This window comes from Mustelus asterias, chromosome 7, assembly GCF_964213995.1.
Source record: "Mustelus asterias chromosome 7, sMusAst1.hap1.1, whole genome shotgun sequence".
NCBI classification, from domain to species: Eukaryota; Metazoa; Chordata; class Chondrichthyes; order Carcharhiniformes; family Triakidae; genus Mustelus; species Mustelus asterias.
Window position 1 is genome coordinate 88,364,789 of NC_135807.1, and position 18,201 is coordinate 88,382,989.

The window sequence follows — 18,201 nt, forward strand, 5'->3', positions numbered from 1 at the left end:
CCTCGATGGCCAGACCCGATCACTGTCCACTCTCTTTCTGTCACTGATCCCAAGCGCAGAGTGGAAGTGGGACCCCCGCACCCCCACTGATCTCCTCCCCACAGGCCCTGCCCCCAGTAGGCCCCATCCCTTCTGACCTCACCCCTTGGTACTGCCTGATGCCTGGTGGACAGTGCCAAGGTGCTCCTTGGGCATTGTCACTTTGCCCCTTGGACAGTGCTGGCACTGCCCAGGGGGGAACCCCCATTACCCCGACCTCCTGGGGGTCCTCCATGGCCTCCATTTACTCCAGCGGGGTCGGGCCTGTTGAGGAGCTGTTATAAACCTCTCTGCAGTGAAACACAGAGACTTCAGTCCTGGGCCTGCTAATAAGATTTAAATTTGAATTTAAATATTTTAACCAGCTCCACGCCGGTTACTGGCACGGAGCTGACGATGCTGGAAATCCAGCAGCCGGAGACGTGTAGAGGCCATGGCACCCAGTGGAGAGACCGCTAAACAGCCTCCGCTGATGTCTCCTGGCCTGCTGCACTGCTAGAGCAGCTCAGTGGGCTGGGAGAATCACCCCCAACGCTTAGAGAGGTGTGTGCTGTGATTATGTGGGGATGGCTAATTTATTTGAAATTTTGTTCCTCATAAACACTTCTTGAATCAATGCAGTCCATGTGGTGTAGGTGCACCCACGATGCTGTGAGGGAGGGATTCCAGGATTTTGACCCAGTAACACTGAAGAAATGGTGATATATTTCCAAGTCAGGATGGTGAGTGACCTGGAGGAGAACCTCCAGGTGGTGGTGTTCCCAGATATCTGCTAACCTTGTCCCTCTAAATGGTAGTGATCATAGATTTGAAAGGTGCTGTCTATGGAGCCTTGGTGAGTTCCTGTCGTGCATCTTATAGATGGTACACATTGCTGCTACTGTTCATCAGTGGTGGAGGGAGTGAATGTTTATGGATGGGGTGCCAATCAAGCGGACTGCTTTGTCCTGGATGGTGTTAAGCTTCTTTAGTGTTATTGGAGCTGCAGCCGTAGATCAGGGGCAGGATTTTCCGACCGCAAAACAGAAAATCCCTCCTGAGGTCAACAGACCTTTCTGCCCACTACGATTCCTGTGAAGGGCACGGAACAGGAAAATTCACCCCAGGTGGATTCCTTCACTGTCGCTGGGTCAAAATCCTGGAATTCCCTCCCTATCAGCACTGTGAGTATACCTACACCCCAGAGACTGCAGCGGTTCAAGAAGGCAGCTCACCGCCACGTTCTCAAGGACAACTAGGGATGAGCCATAAATGCGGGCCTAGCAGTGACATCCACCTCCTGTAAATGAATTTTAAAAAGTCTAGCAGGTATGTCCTTTAGCTAATTCTACTTCATGACTTTTAGTATTTGATACTTAACACCAATGGTTATTCTAGGTGGGGGAAGGGGGCTGATTATAGTATGTGCATGAGGAAGGGGGATAATAACTAAATGTGTGTGTATGAGGGAGCTGACTGCTGTGTGTGTGTGTGTGTGCAGGAGGAGCAAATAACTGTATACAGTAAGGAGAGCAGGTAATTGCTGAGAGGGGGGGTAATTACTATATTTGTGTGGGTGAGAGAGAGGTTGTAAGAATATCTGGTATATTAGACAACAAATCCACAAAATGGTTTGTGTGATGCAGCAAGCAATGATGTGAGTGCCTCTGTGTTCATGGCTTTCCTCACAGCTGAGATTTCCGAGTCCTCCATGGGCCACACCCAAAACTCATCTCACCCTAGGTAGCCTCCACCCACTTGGAACTTGACTCCTGCCAGTTGAACGTAAGTTTGTAGAAATCGTTAGAATCACAGTCAGCCTCACTGTTCACCTGGAACCTGTGACCCTCCTAAGCCACCTTATCATTTTTGAACATCCCCAACCTTGAATCTCCAAACATCACTGTGTTCTTGACACGCACTTTGAGATCCTCTATCATACCCATATCTCAGTTGGACTTATCCTCGTACCTAATCAAACTCTCCTCTGTACATATGGACCTACCCCATGTCAGATACGTTCCTTACTTAGACACTTAGGACCTGACATGGGACATTGCTGAACCAAGCCTTCAAGCCCCTCATTCTATACTTCCTAACTTCTCACTCCACCTCATCAATATGTAAGACACTCGACTCTTTCTATTGAGCAGCTCTACTCTCCAAACCTAATTGCTCCTCTTCCTCCCAGCCCCATTGTGCCTCTTCATGAACTGACGCCACCTGCTCCCCTGCTTTGAAGCCTCCTGGCTCCCATAGATGTCCCTGACTGAAAAACCTTGCCTCAGCTCCAAATTGCCCTTCCCCTTCCTGACCATCCATCCCAGCAAGTTGCCGTTCTCCTGCTTCCCTTCCCAGTGCTGCACAGTTCAATAAAGACAACAGCTCACCTTAGGTCCGACTGGACAAACTCGACTGGTTCACACTTCCTTTAAATGAGCATGAAACCCGTGCCACAAGTTCCCACGTGCTGCTGACTTAATCTTGAAGGTAGGACTTAATTTGCAAAAGATTTAATAAGATGTGTATTTGTATCATTCCCCAACCCCCCCAACCCCACCCAATGGATGGTGTGAGGCGTGAGCCGCCATTGCGATCTCTACAGCTCAAAAAGCGAATGTCGGATAACAAGAATTTCACATCATGTCCAATTAGTTCACATTTCGTCACATTTCCCACTCACGGAGGCAGCATTAAATTCCACCTCAACTCCCTGTGACATTGCTCATATTTCTGTGACCACACCGGTGGATGCCTCAGTGTCCTTTCCATTTACTCTCCTGCTTTTAAAAACAATCTCCTTTGGGTGCTCTGAGAGAGGCTTGCTTGCCCCGGACCTCCCTTTCCTTAAACAAGAAGGAGTTGGGTTGGGTTCAGGTTGCTAATTTTATATTTTAACCATCATGTTCCCCCCCCGCCCCCAAACATCTTGGGGTGGGGATGGAAGGGGGGTGGGGGAGGGAGGTGGGGAGGTTGGCAAGGGGGAAGGGCAGGGGGTGAAAATTATCCCCTCAGTATCTTGGAGTTCTTCACAAAATATCACTGGATAATTCTGATTTCTGTCTAAATTGTCATGCGTTTTTTCAACTAATTGGGTTTTCACCTTGCGCCAATTTCATGAGGAAATGAAATGTTATATTAGTTCTGAACATTGCTGAAGCCATTAAAATTTTCCAATTTATTGCTCGCTTATAATAATTTATGCAACAGTTAAATTTTTTAAAAAGATGAGGCTAAGTTAAATATCAAAAATACATCTCCAAATAGGTCCCAGAGATGTGCTAAGTGGTATCTTTCTGAAATCATGTTCTCATGTCAATGATCAACACTAAAGTGATGCTGCACCCAAATACTTGGCACTGAGAATAATTAGGCCAAGACAAAGTTGTAACATATTGGTGGATCATAGGGCTCCAAAGACAGGTTGATAAGAAGGTTTGACTATACACTGTAGATCATTTGTAAACTGCTGTTTTGCTTTGCATCTAGTATTATCAATCAGGAAAGGCTAGTAAAACACCTACTGGCTGGAGTTACTCATTTGGTTGGGCAATAGTGGGCTCAATGCCAATGATACCAGTTAAATGGCACAATGATTCTCATTATCGAATCTGAAAATAGTTCCCCTTGTGATGTCGATTCAGAGATTTTAATATATAAATGTGTGCTTCAGAGAAGCCGCATGCTATCATTAATGTTGCTCAGTAACAGGAGTAGAACCATTGAGAGTGGGAAAGCACAAAGTTATCCAAAAGCAGAGTTCTTTGTGAACTGAGTGCAGAGTTGGGAATTTGGCGCAAATGGGAGTTCAGTGTAAAAAGGGGGAAGGAGATGTTGATGTTTATTCTTTTTTCCATTAGCTGGTGAGTGTCCTTTTGTCTCTGAGCTCAGAGACTGTAACTTACTTTTACTTCCTGCTGGGCAATTAGGGTCTAGATGTCTGTGGTTTTAGAAATGCGAAGAAAAAAGCTGAGGCAATTAAACTGTGCAGCATGGCCCCCTTAAGGGGACATTCCCTAAGGGCCATGTGGCCGCGCCGGACCCTATGGTGTATCAAGGCGGGAAACTGAGCCAATTCAATACGAGGTCGTGTATCCCAAGTCGGGGGAGGATTGTCAGTTGGAGCCAGGAAGGAGAGTGTACAGTCGCATAGTTATTCTGTCTGACCCTATTATAAATATAGTTATTTGTTCGTTGACAATAAAACCTTTCCTTCCTTAGCCTCATCCAGTCATCCTCGATGTATTACATAAACAGTGTGGCAATGTGGGTAAAGGCAAAAAGAATGGGACAGAAGCAATGGCGAGTTTAACCGTAAGAGTGTATCAATCTGTAATTTCCATGTGGGGAATAGTATTTAAAAAATGAAGTGAAAGCTTATTTATTTGAATGAGCATAGTTATTGCAATAAGAAAGATGTACAAAGTGGCACAAGAAAAGGTCAATTGTTTGGATTGAATTGCCATTACAGAAACATGTGCCAAAATCTTACCGCCTTGCCTGCCCTAGGCTTGTAAGATCCTGCCCCAGGCCAACGCAGAATGCCAATCTGTGAACATTTCCCACCCCGATTCAGGGCTGGGCGAGGTGGTAAAATTCTGGTTACAAGGTGACCAAGATTGGGAAATAAATAATCCACACCATGTTTTGAAAAGACAGACAGAACGGAAAAGGAAGAGGGGCAGCTCTAATAGTAAAGGATGACATAAGGGCATTAGTGAAAAAGGAAGATGCCTCAGAAATTCAGGAGTACAATCATGTTGGGCTGGATTTTATACTCTCTGCCTTGCCCTTTGGCTTTGAAGCTGGGAGGCTCATTAAATCCAGCATGTGATGTGCCTACTTTCCCACCCCCAACCTGTCTCAAATTTTGAAGGGGGCTCGGCTGATGGAGATGTTATGAGGCTTTAGGCCCAATGAGACCTTGAAGAGGCCGACTAATGACCTCATTCCGTCTCTGCCACTATTTTGCCTGTGGCAGAGAAAGAAGCCCACACGATGTGGGAAGCCTAGGAGCTTTAATTATGTAATTAATGTTGGTCAAGGGGGATGTGGAATCTCATTTGTGCCCAATGGAGGCAGCCCCTGCATTATCCTACTACCCTGTCTATCCTCCCCACCCCCCAGCCACTCAGCCCAGTCCCCCTCGCCCTTCCAGCCTTATCCTCATAATTCCTCAGACACGTACTTGAGTCCGGCCAGGCTCCCCTTTATTGGGACAGCCTGTAGTCCCAGCAGTGGCCACTGCTCACATCTGGTGCTGCTGGGACTACAGTGCTTCCAGCCATCTAATTGGCCGGCCGCTCTCTAAGGCAGGACATCCTCTTAAGAGAGGGCATAGGTCTTTCTTATATCGGTTTACACCACTCCCAGTGTTAAATTGCCAAGAATCAGCCAGCAAGGAACAGCCAGACTCACTATGGATTTTTTTGCCTGGAGGGTGGGAATTTTGGTTCCCTGTGTGAGCCAGCCTTTGAGTGGATATTAGGAATATAATCATAGAATCATAGAATTCCTACAATGCAAAAAGAGGCCATTTGGCCCATCAAGACTGCACTGACAACAATCCCAGCCAGGCCCTATCCCTGTAACCCCACATATTAACCCTGCTGATCTCCCGAACACTAAGGAGCAATTGAGAGTGGCCAATCAACCTAACCCGCACATCTTTGGATTGTGGGAAGAAACCAGAGCACCCGGAGGAAACCCACAGAGACACGGGAAGAACGTGCAAACTCCACACAGTCACCCGAGGCTGGAATTAAACCCAGGTCCCTGTGAGGCAGCAGTGCTAACCACTCTGCCACCGTGAATAGCAAGGGTCAGAAATGCTGGTGGAGGTAGTTTATTGGCTCATAACAGTACTAATGTTATTGGACAAAGCGTTAAACAAGAAATTATTGTAGTTTTTAATAAAAATAATGCAATATGTGTGGGTGAATTTAACTTTGATATAGGCTGGCAAGTCAAATTGACAAAGGGGCTCTGGAGTTTGCAGAATGCTTTCACGTGTTTCCTGGAGCAATCGTTTGTGGAACCCACTAGGGATAAAACCATTTTAGATGAAGTATTGTGCATTGAGGCTGGATTAATTAGTAACAAGCCTCACAACACCAGGTTAAAGGAATGCCGGCACCTCCACATCTTAACTAGTAACCTCAGCGTAAAAGCTCCACTGGTGAATTATTGCTATAATACAATTGAATTCCACATTAAATTTGAAAACGAGATACTCCAGTCACAAACAAGAATCTTAAACTTAAACAAAGTTGGTATGAGGGGAAAACTGGCTAAGATTGACTGAAAAGATAGGGCAGCAAATAAACTGTGGAAAACATTTAAAAGAAACAATTCAAAATGTTGAACAGAAGTACATTTAATTGAAAAACCAAAAGGAAAAACAGCACAAGAGATCCAGCCGGGGCTTACTAAGGAGTTTAATGATAGTATTAAATTAAAGGAAGAGGTTTATATTGTTGCAAAGAGTAGCAGGATTGGGAATGTTTTAGAAACCAGCAAAGGGCTACCAAAAAAGTTGATAACAAATTAAAAAATATAAGATGACAATAGACCAGCTAGTGACATAAAAAACAGATTTTATAAACTAGTTAGGAACATAAAAACTGATCTTAAGAGCTTTTACAAGTGTGTAAAATGAAGAGTAGCTAAAATAAACATTGGTCAATTAGAAGCAGAGGCAGGAGGCGTTATCATAAGGAATGAAAAAATGGCAAAGACATTGAACAAATAATTGATATTTACCTTCAGAGTCAAAAACACAAGTTGCATGCTGGCAATAGGGGGTAATCTGGGGCTAATAACAGTGAGGAAACTAAGGTTATTAGTATCAGCAGAGAAAAAGTACTGGAGAAATTTAAGGGTCTAAAATTGAACGAAACCCCAGGACCGGATGCGTTACACCCCTGGGGTCTAAAAGAGAGAACTGCAGAGATAGTTGTGATTAGTCATGATGACTATGGTTTTCCAACTTTCCTGTATTCTAGAACAGTCCCGGCATATTGGAAGAAAACAGGGAAATATAGGCCAGTTGGCTACCATCAGTGGTCAGGAAAATGCTGGAATCTATTGTTTGGAGAAACATAACACCACACTTGGAAAATCATAGAATGATTAAACAAAGCACCATGGAGAGGTATTGAATGGAGGTGACAGGGGTCTTCTTACAGAAAGGATCATCTTATTAAATGTCTATCAAACAGTTAACTGAGCAGTAGAGTGCCTTTCCTGGAAGGACCTTAGGGGAGAAAGTTCTGTCCATGGAGAGCTGTTGGCCACCAGGGATGGGTGGGGGGCACGGCTTTTGTCAGTACGACATCCATCTGAGGCCCAGGATCGTTGCTGGAATCCAGGTCACAGGTGAGTGATGATGAGAGATGGGAGATGTAGTGAGGGTCCGCGGGGGAGGAGGAGGTGGGGGACATTGGTCAGCAGCAAGGGCAGAGGAGGATTGCTGTCAATGGGCATTTCCCTTTTCCTGATGTCAGGCCCCTTGTTCAGGCACTGAATATCTTTGGATAAGAAAGGCCCCTCCCCAACACCCCTACCCTTCTGAAGCCCACATGGGTTTGTTTGCCATACTCCCCAAAAGGCCATTCTTTGGAAGCCATTGGCTTAATACCAGCAGCGTCAGAATAAGGTCCTTAGGTGGCCAGTAACAGTCCTTTTCTAGGCCTTAATTGTCGGTGAGGTGGGAAGGACTTCCACAAGCCAATCATTTAGGACTGAGATGAAGATAAACTTATTCACTCAAAAGGACTGTGAATCTTTTGAATCTCTAGCCCAGAGTGTTGTCAATGTTACACTGCTGGACATAATGCTGAGCCAGACAGATTTTTGGTCTTTCACAGAATCGATGGTAAACAAGGCAGGTATGAAAGTCGAAATGAAGCCTTTTAACTGAAGATCAGTCATGATCAATTTGAATGACTGTATGGACCACTCTTACTCCTATTCTTTACGTTCATATGTTCTAATTTGACCCTATAAGTCTGCTCCCCCATTTAATAAGATCATGGCTGATTACAGCTTTATCTCCACTTTCCTGTCTATCCCCATAACCCTTGACTCTTATGCAGTTCAAAAATCTAACTCAGCTTTGAAAATGTCCAATGTCCATTTCAGCAGGAGTTTCCGCTAAGTTGTGCGACATTTTGTTTTCAGTGCAATTTGCCTGAAATTGACCAAGTTGGCAGAAATACTTCACGGAATTTGAAATGTAAATTGTGTCTGCTGCAAATTGAACTTCTTTAATCTTTTGAGCCAGTTTAAACCGCATGGACATGAATTTCTCCTTGGCGGTCAGGACATGGATGTTGGCTACATTTGCAAGTCATGACCCTGCATTGCCGTGGCAATTGATTCTTGTCATGATTTTTGACAAGGAGGCCAATTAGTAGCTAGGTGAGTTTTTTTCTTATTAATTCGTGGGGCATAGCATCACTGGCTGGCCAGCATTTATTGCCCATCCCTTGTTGCCCCAGGGTATCTGAGAGTCAATCACATTGCTGTGGCTCTGGAGTCACATGCAGAACAGACCAGGTAAGGACGGCCGATTTCCTTCCCTAAAGGACATTAGTGAACCAGTTGGGTTTTTCCGACAATCGACAATGGTTTCATGGTCATCAGTAGATTCTTAATTCCAGGTATTTTTTTAGTTATTTCAAGTTCCACCATCTGCCGTGGTGGGATTTGAACTCGGGTCTCAGAACATTGGCTGAGTTTCTGGATTAATAGTCTAGCGATAATACCACTAGGCCATTGCCTCACCTTCCATCCTAATTGGATGCTCACCATCCAATTAAGGACAACAGGTGGGCTCGCATGACCAGAGAGCCAATGGGAGTTCCTCCAGCACTGAAAGATTGTCAGCTCCGCCATCAGATTTGGGCGCGGTCAGTGAAGATAATAAAGAGGGGAAGTGGCTCAAGGTGGAGGTGCCGAACTTTTATAAATGTTCCATTTAAATGAAGCTACAGATTCCAGCAATCATCAGGGAGGGGAAACCTCCTCAATGGACATCAATGGGTGCAGATATGGGAGACATCCTCTGTCTTTTGCCATGTTTTGGACTCAATGGGAATGTCAACTTGAAAATTCAAATCAGCATGTGGCCAGTAGCCTAAATAGGCAGGCCCTTCAATTGACCGACTGGCCTTCTTGCCGCATGTTGGCTGATAATTTGCATGATCTCCCCCCCGATCTTCCTGGAATGGGAATGGCCCAGAGATGGGACCATGGTGGAAGACAACATGTCTGATAAAAAAAAAATCTACCTATCATGTTAGAAGCTGGTCCCAATCAAAAACCAAGCCACATCCTCCTGTTGAATTAATCACTGTGGCAAATTCCCTCCAATCAGGTTTCCATCCCATTGTAGTCCCAAAACAGCTCTTAATAACATTTTATGTGACTGTAACAAACCTGTCTGCAATAGCTGACATGGTTGATCATCTGTCCCGTGCCAACATCATCCAAAACACAGGGCCTGATTTTACCATCAAGTTGCGCCCGTTTTCTGGCGTGAAAACTTGGTAAAGTCGGGCATGAGATGAGTAGCACGATCCGTGCGCGCCTCCGTGTTGGTTCCCCCTTTACCGAGGCCTGAAAATGGCCGCAATGCATTTTGAATGCATTTAAATTGACTTAATGGGCTGCACGCCCAAGTTTACCAGCACTTCCCCCTTTACCACCACGTTCGCCAATCCGGAATCAGCACGAAACATAAATGCTCCATAAAAGTCCAATTCGGACGCTCTATCAGTGAGGGTTAGTGAGGAGGTAAGTGCATAGCGTCCGAATGCTCTCTGCTGTTCACAGGTGTCCTTTTGTTGCGGCCATTTTCTGTCTTGGGTCAGTGGTGGCTCTGTGGGTGCATGGGGGGTGGGGGTGCTGTTGCTCAGCAGGGTCTCCGATGTTCGACTTGCAGCACAGACCCAGGTCTCAGCACTGACCTTGGGTCTTGGGGTGCTGCTCTGTCCTAGTACATTCAGATCACTTCCAGCTGAAGGATGTGCACAAAGCCCTTGCAAATTGCACTGCTGCAGTCTCTCAACTTTACAAGGAGTTGTGATTGTGGGGAGCATGTGGCTGGGGGAATTGTGAGGTGGAAGCTGACGCCAAAATGGTACCACCCTCGGAGGTCCCTTCACCCATATCCTCCGAGGACTTGTCCAAGCTGTCTGGACCAGGATGGCGGGAGCTGCAGTAGGGGCCTGGAGTCCAGAAGGTCCCGGGGCATCTGGATCTGTCCCTGCAACACAGGACACAAGGCTAAGTGCAAGGGAGGGAGAGGAATCCGGGATGCCAAACATGTGATTCACATTTCTCCATTGAATATAGAACAAAGCACCAAGTAATTTACATCACAGGAACAGGCCCTTCGGCCCTCCAAGCCTGCAGCGACCAGGCTGATCATCTGATTTGTTACCCCCTATCCTTCTGGGGACCATATGCCTCTCTTCCCATCCAATTCACATAGCTGTAAAGACATCCCTTAAAAGTCACTCTCATATCTGCCTCTGCGACCTCCCCGGCAGTGAGTTCTAGGCATCCACTACCCTCTCTATGCAAATAAACATGCCTCGTACATCTTCTTTAAACCTTGTGCCTCGCACCCAAAACTTGTGCCCCTGAGACGTTGCCTCAAAGTGAGTGGAGGAATGACAAGTGCTCACATCTTGACGGCAGGCCGATCATGCTGTTGCTGACAGCGCGCATCTCCCCTTCCCTTGACAGCTCCAGCACCCGCTCCTCAAAGGAAGTGAGGACCCGGAGGTCTGGCTCACTACCCTGTGTCTTCGCCCTCTCACGGGTGTTATGGTTGGTCTTCTCCTGTGGAGACAGAAGGAGCCATGAAAGAAATGATGGCGTGACTCCTGCAGAGTATCAGATGGTGGCCCTTAAAGGGCAAGCGCAGTGGGGCTCTTGGGGGGGGGGGGGGGGTAGGAAGGAGGTGCTTGAGGGTCAGGAGCTGGAAACATGCAGGGTGCTGGGGATGGGAGGATCTGGGGGAGATTTGGGGGAAGATGCTAGATGGGGTTCAGCACTCACTGTTGTTGCCCGGTTGAGGCCATTGACCTTTTTCCGACACTGCTTCCTGGTTCGGGGGGCCAGTGCCCTGGTACTGACCGAGGCGGTGATTTCCTCGCAGGCCATATTTCCATCAGCCTCCCTGGGTCCGCATCCTCCTGGGGGGAAGAGGGTGTCCCTCCTCGCCTCTGCTGCATCCTGTAGCCTCCCCAGGTCGCCCTCAGTAAATCGTGCTGGTCGTGCGCACATTTTGTGCAGGAATGCCTGCCTGCCTGTCCATTCTTGAGTTTTAATGGAGCTGCCCCTCGTTAGGGCAGATCAGCTGCAGGCAGTTTGGCAGAACATTCCAGCAAGTTCCATGCAGTTTGCTGGAGGCAAGTGAGCACTTGCAGGTGTGCTGATGTGGAGGGGACGGGCGGGGGGCGGTGGGGGGGGGAGTGGGGGAGGTATTGGTGGTGGATCAGTGCCTCAATGATTGGGGACAGGAGAGAGAGATGGAGCCATCGGAATCCGGAGGAGATAGGGGCCATGTGCGGGAGGGTCCGGGGTGGGGGTAAGAGGAAAACTCTACCTGATATCTGTAGGGTGGAGGGTGGATCTCTCTGTCTGAGATCAGTTGGCGGGGGGGGGGGGGGGGGGGGGGGAATGATCCGCTGCCACTCTACCTGCAAAAATATCAGTGAGTCCGAATTGCGCTGCACAACCTGTGGGTGGGGCTTAACGAGCCTGAAATCCTGCAGCTCCGATTGGCTCCTCCAACTGCGCATACACAGAAAAAAAATGATAGTATAACGCTCCCCTTCCACATCCCTCCCGGGCTGGATAATGCCCTCCCCGGCCCCCACAGATATTGCCCCACTCCCACAACATTACTGACCCCCTTATCCCCCCACCCCCCGCCACCCAGACCGATCGTGGCCCCCTCTCTCCCTTCCCCCCACTGATCTCAGGCAGAGTGGCAGTGGACCTCCCTTCTGCCCCACTGATCTCAGGCGCCTGAGAACGGGTCTAAAAGTCAGGTCTGAAACACTCCCAGTTTCAAGTCCGCCCAGCATTCATAATCAAAATGATAAAATAGGTCCCACAGAATCAGTTTTCATATCTCTGTTGATGATGACATCCAGGTCTACTGGACTACCACCACTCTTAAATCCTCCGCTATACCTAAAATAAGACTGTTGTCCAGCATCTCATGTTGGATGAGCAGAAATGTTGCCCAATCAAATATTGCAATGATTGAAGTCCTTTTGTCTCCGCCACCAGCATCTTTCCCCAGCTATTTCCTCTATCTCTCTCCTCGGCAACTGCCTGAAGCTGAAGCAGATACTATACAAAATTGCCGTTGTCGGTGACCCTGAGATGAGCTACCAACCACAGCACTATCTTTGAAACTGCTTATTCCCACCCCTGTCATATTGACCAACTCTGACCCGGTCTCTATTCATTTGCTGCTGAAAGCCTCATTCATATCTTTCTTATCTCTGGACGTGACTATTCCTGCACATGTCTGGCTGCTTCGGCCCTCCTTAAGCTTCAGGTCATCCAACAGCCTGTTGTTCGTCTCCTAACCTGCACAAAGTCTGCACACTGACTGGCTCCTGAGTCAGCAGAGTCTCGAGGAACCTATCCCTAAACCTTTCAATCTCTTGACCTGACTTTTCTCATTTAAAATGTTCCTTAAAACTCACCTCCGCTGCAGTACTTTTAATTATCTGCTTTAATGTTTCCTTATCTGGCTAGAACAATGTAGTGGGCTGGGAGAATCGCACCCCACCCCACCCCCCCACCCCCGAGTTGTTACTAATTCTTTTGAAATAAGTGATGATGTGGCTCAACTGTTGATAAGATGAGGATCTTACTTTATTGAAATATGTTCTGGGACGGGTGTGGGTTTAATTTAAAACAGTCCTGATTTCTCCCCTCACCACACATGAAAGGTGTTTGTGATTTTCGATTTTGTGGTGTACTTCCCCCAAACCTTCAGTTTTGGACTGATCCAGTCCTCTGTGAATAATCCCACGGCAAACTCGAGATAGGGTAAAATCAGAGGGTTCATTTATTTTGCACACACTCAAAATGCAGGGAGGGATTATTACAACGTAACCCCCGGCACATTCACGCAATAAATGGGCGATAAGGGAAGGAAAGTGGTACAGGTACAAGACCACAGACAAAATAAGAAATATTGTTTCAGTCCAGAGTCCAGAATCAAAAGTCCAACAGTGCGTTCCTTCAGAGACTTTAGCAGGCTGAAGCTGATAAACTGATGCAGGGCTTGCACAATGAGAGAAACACACAGAGATGAATCAGTCTTGTAGCAGGCACTGGCACAAAGCTTCAGATGTTCCAGTAGAAACAGTGTAGATGAAGACCAGGCAATTTAAACATGACTCCAGTTCTGATGCTTCTCTCCTTACAGATGCTGCCAGACATGCTGAGATTTTCCAGCGTTTTCTCTTTTAGTTTCAGATTCCAGCATCCGCAGTAATTTACTTTTATCTGGTGCTTTTCTTTTTGATAGAAGTTGGCAGATTGCCTCCTTTGGCTTTATAAAGTAATATTACGGGTTCTAGCTGCTTGTGGAGGGGGGAGGGGCTTGGTCATGTCACATAATTCCCACTTTTTTCCCTTGGGTCGGACAGAGGATATCTATTCCTGGTCTGGATTCTAGAGACTGTTAATGTTCTATCCATTATTACATTTACAGGAGGATTCAAGATCCCTTGTCCAGGATGTTAATCTCTGAGTTATTTCCATTGATGTGAAGGATGGCACCCAGAATGTACAATTACTTTTACAATTGACTTCCTCTATTTTTCTGACTCTTTTGGTTATAGGTCACCACGAATGCTGGTTAAAGAGTGAAGAGTTGAAAGTTTGCCAGTACCGCATTTTGACAGTTTCTACCAGGTGGAAAATTAGCTTCATCATAAATTTATGAACACAAAAAAAAATACTTTTAAGAACAGCTGCAGAATAATTGATATAATTTTGCCAAGTTCCTGCACCATCAAAATATTCAGACAAACCATGTTGCTTTGTTAATGACCGTAAAGTATACATGGAAAGACTGTTGTAACATTAAGGTAAGTGAGATTTGTTTTGACCCGATTTTAGCATGAAATCATAGAATCATAGAATCTTACAGTGCAGAAGGAGGCCTTTCGGCCCACTGAGTCTGCACCGACTGCAATCCCACCCAGGCCCTATCCCCATAACTCCATACATTTACCCTAGCTAGTCCCCCTGACATTAAGGGGCAATTTAGCATGGCCGATCAACCTAACTTGCACATCTTTGGACTGTGGGAGGAAACCGGAGCACTCAGAGGAAACCCATGCAGATATGGGGAGAATGTGCAAACTCCACACAGTCACTCAAGCCGGGAATCGAACCCAGGTCCCTGGCGCTGTGAGGCAACAGTGCTAACTACTGTGCCACCGTGCCGCCTGGTAGACTTTCTGAACAGGTCATAAGCCAAAGGTCCCTTTGAAATTGGAGTTCGACCCAAAAATATAATTCCACTTAAATCCAGCCAGGTAAGGTAATGCAACTGGTAGATAGGAGTTTGAGGTGGCCGGCAGGGGTGGTGCTGTGGTGATAGCAGGAATAGGGTGAGTAGAGCAACAGCCTGATCGGATGCTGTGGGTTTGGGTCGAGCACTGCTGCTTCGCCTAGCCCTCACAGTCGCCCTCACATCCAAATCTGTGTCTTTCACATTTTTCTTTGATGAGATGAAGAAACCTAGGTCCAAGTCCTAGGTTCAGGTTACTAGATGAAGGCATATAAAATCACCAGCACCAATGCACCCTTCCCCAATGAGCTCATTCTATGCCTGTACTGAGCAAGAGGTCGGCGAGAGCATGCCCTCCACCCCAGGAGCCTTGGACGAACCTGTTTCTGAGGTCACCATAGCAGACATCAGAGTAGCCTTCTCAAAAGTCAACCCACGGAAAGTGACTGGCCCGGATAGGGTACCTGTACAAGCACTCAGATCCTGCATGAACCAGCTGGCAGGGGTATTTGCAGACATCTTCAATGTTTCTTTACACCAATCCGAGGTCTCTTTCTGCTTCAAGAAGCCGACCATCATCCCCGTACCAAAGAAAACTCAGGCAGCGTGCCCTAATAACTATCATCCGGTGTCTCTGACATCCATCATTATGAAGTGCTTCAAAAGGATAGTCACGGCATGAATCAATTCTGGCCTCTCAGATTACCTGGATCCACTAAAATTTGCCTATTGCTGTAACAGGTCCACAGCAGATGCCATCTCCCTGGCCCTACACTCAACCCTGGAACACCTAGATAACAAAGACACCTATGTCAGACTTCTATTTATTGACTACACCTCAGCCTTCAACACCATTATTCCTACGAAACTCATCTCCAAACTCTGTGGCCTGGGCCTCAGCTCCTCCCTCTGCGACTGGACCCTAGCCTTTCCAGCCCACAGACTGCAATCAGTAAGGATAGGCAACAACATCGCCTCCACGATCATCCTCAATACCAGTGCCCCACAAGCTGTGTCATTAGCCCCTTACTATACTCCTTATACATCTATGACTGTGTGGCCAAATTCCCCCTCAATTCGATGTTCAAGTTTGCTGATGACACCACCATAGTGGATTGGATTTCAAACAATGAGGAGATGGAGTACAGGGAAGTGATAGAGAATCTGATGAACTGGTGTGATGACAATAATCTCTTCCTCAATGTCAACAAAATGAAGGAGATAGTCATCGACTTCAGGAAACATAGTGGAGGGCATGCCCCTGTCTACATCAATGGGGATGAAGTGGAAATGGTCGAGAGCTTCAAGTTTTTAGGTGTCCAAATCACCAACAACCTGTCCTGTTCCCCCCATGCTGACACTATAGTTAAGAAAGCCCACCAATGCCTCTACTTTCTCAGGAGACTAAGGAAATTTGGCATGTCCGCTTCGACACTCACCAACTTTTATGGATGCACCATAGAAAGCATTCTTTCTGGTTGTATTATAGCTTGGTATGGCTCCTGCACTGTCCAAGACCACAAAAAACAACAAAGGGTCATGAACGAAGCCCAGTCCATCACTCAAACCACCCAGTTTACACTGTTTTCACTGTCTACACTTCCCGCTGCCTCAGAAAAGCAGCTAGCATAATCAAGGACCCCGCGCATCCCAGACATACTCTCTTCCACCTCCTTCCATTCAGGAAAAAGATACAAAAGTCTGAGGACATGTACCAGCCAACTCAAGGACAGCTTCTTCCTGCTGCCATCAGACCTTTGAATGGACCTACCTTACATTCAGTTGATCTTTCTCTGCACCCTAGCTATTTGCCGCAATTTCAAATACTCACTTAAAAATCCAAGGAATTGTTTCTGGAAGCCAAAATGCCATTCTCTGTGCCAGTGTGGTACAGGTACACATCGGGCATGGAAGGCTCCAAAACTGGCTTTCTGCAGAATTTCTGTTTAAGGTATTTTGCTCCTTCTGTGTTAGGAGTACAGGAGAATTGCACTGCTCTGTGGCTGTAGCTCTTAAGTTCCATTAACTTTATGTTTTTAAGGGCCTGCCATTGCTTACCTGGGGATTCTGGTGTACTGCGTCTCTGACACAATGGGCCCGATTTTACCAAAACTTCACACCCGTTTTCGGGAGCATGCATTTAGCATGCATTTAAATCGACTTAATGAACCGCGCACCCAACTCTACCGCCAAATCCCACTTTACCGTCTTCTGGCCCGTTCCGGATCCGCGCTTTTAGCGACCTGCAGAATAAAAGTCTGAAACGGATTTCTATTCTGCAGGGGAACCTCCGAAGCCCATCCTCCTCCCGCGGACCCCCCCCGCTAACCACCCCGGCAGACACCCCCCCCAGTATCAGACCCCCCTGGGAGGCAGGCCCCCCCCCCCCGGCAGACAGCCCCTCCCACCTCCCCCCCCCCTCCCCCCCCGATCGGACACCCCTGGGAGGCAGGCTCCCCCAGCAGACCCCACCCCCCCCCCACCCCCGGGATCGGACACCCCTGGGAGGCAGGCTCCCCCGGCAGACACCCCCTCCCCTCCCCCCTGGATCGGACACCCCTGGGAGGCAGGCTCCCCCCCCAATCCCCCCACCTCCGGGATCAGACACCTCTGGGAGGCAGGCTCCCCCGGCAGATCCCCCCCTCCACCCCCGGGATCGGACACCCCTGGGAGGCAGGCCCCCCTTGGCAGAGCACACCCCCAACCTACCTCGATTGCTGGTCTCCCTCCACCATCCTTCCGTTAGCAAGATAATCTGTATGTTCCTCAGAGATGTTTAGCAGCCGTTCCAGTTCGGTTTTGGTTTCACTTCGAACATGCTGTTCTGGAGACCGTGATTTCCAGTAGAACCACCTTTCTTGCCAATCTGGCCCCACCATATCACGAATGACAGAGTCAGTATCTTGAAGACGGGTTTGCAAGGTTTCTTCCAGGAAATGGATAGCTGCATCCCACTGCTGTTTGTCAGATATGGAACGATCTTCTAAAGCATTGTGCTGGATGACTCGCAGACTGTCTTCAGCCTGCTCATCCCATCTGTGATGTTTTATACTTTCATCTTTAACAGCATGTTTTAGTTTGTCAAAGATACCATCATGGTCCTTCCCTTTGTGTTCTGACATAAAGCGAGCAAATTCATCCTCCAAGGTTCCCCAAGCAACCTCTACTGCTTTGTGAGGCAACTGTTTCAGTCCACTGCTGGAGCTTGATATCCGCTGTGGTATTGAATGTGCCTGAATTCACAGACTGGGCAGCAGGAAGGTCAATATTCTCTATCACATGTGTAGAGACTCTTTCCCACAGTTTCCTTTGTAGAATCTCTTCCCAGTGTTTTGGAGTAACCTGACCGAAGCTGATCACTTCATCCAGAATTCCATTCTTCGCCTTCTCGTATAGTTCATTCCTGTCGAGTTCCCTCAGCCGAGGATAGTTGTTCTTCCATTCAGTTTCAAGGTTGAAGCGAGTAGCTTTAAATGCATCAGCCTGTTGTTCCACAGACTCGCGCACCATCTTCCAGAAACAGTCTGAAACTGCTAGGCTCAAGTTCTTAGTTGTCACTTGATGTGCTTTCAGCATCCCTGTCTTCAACAACTTTGAATTCTGAAAGAACTCTCCTTCAT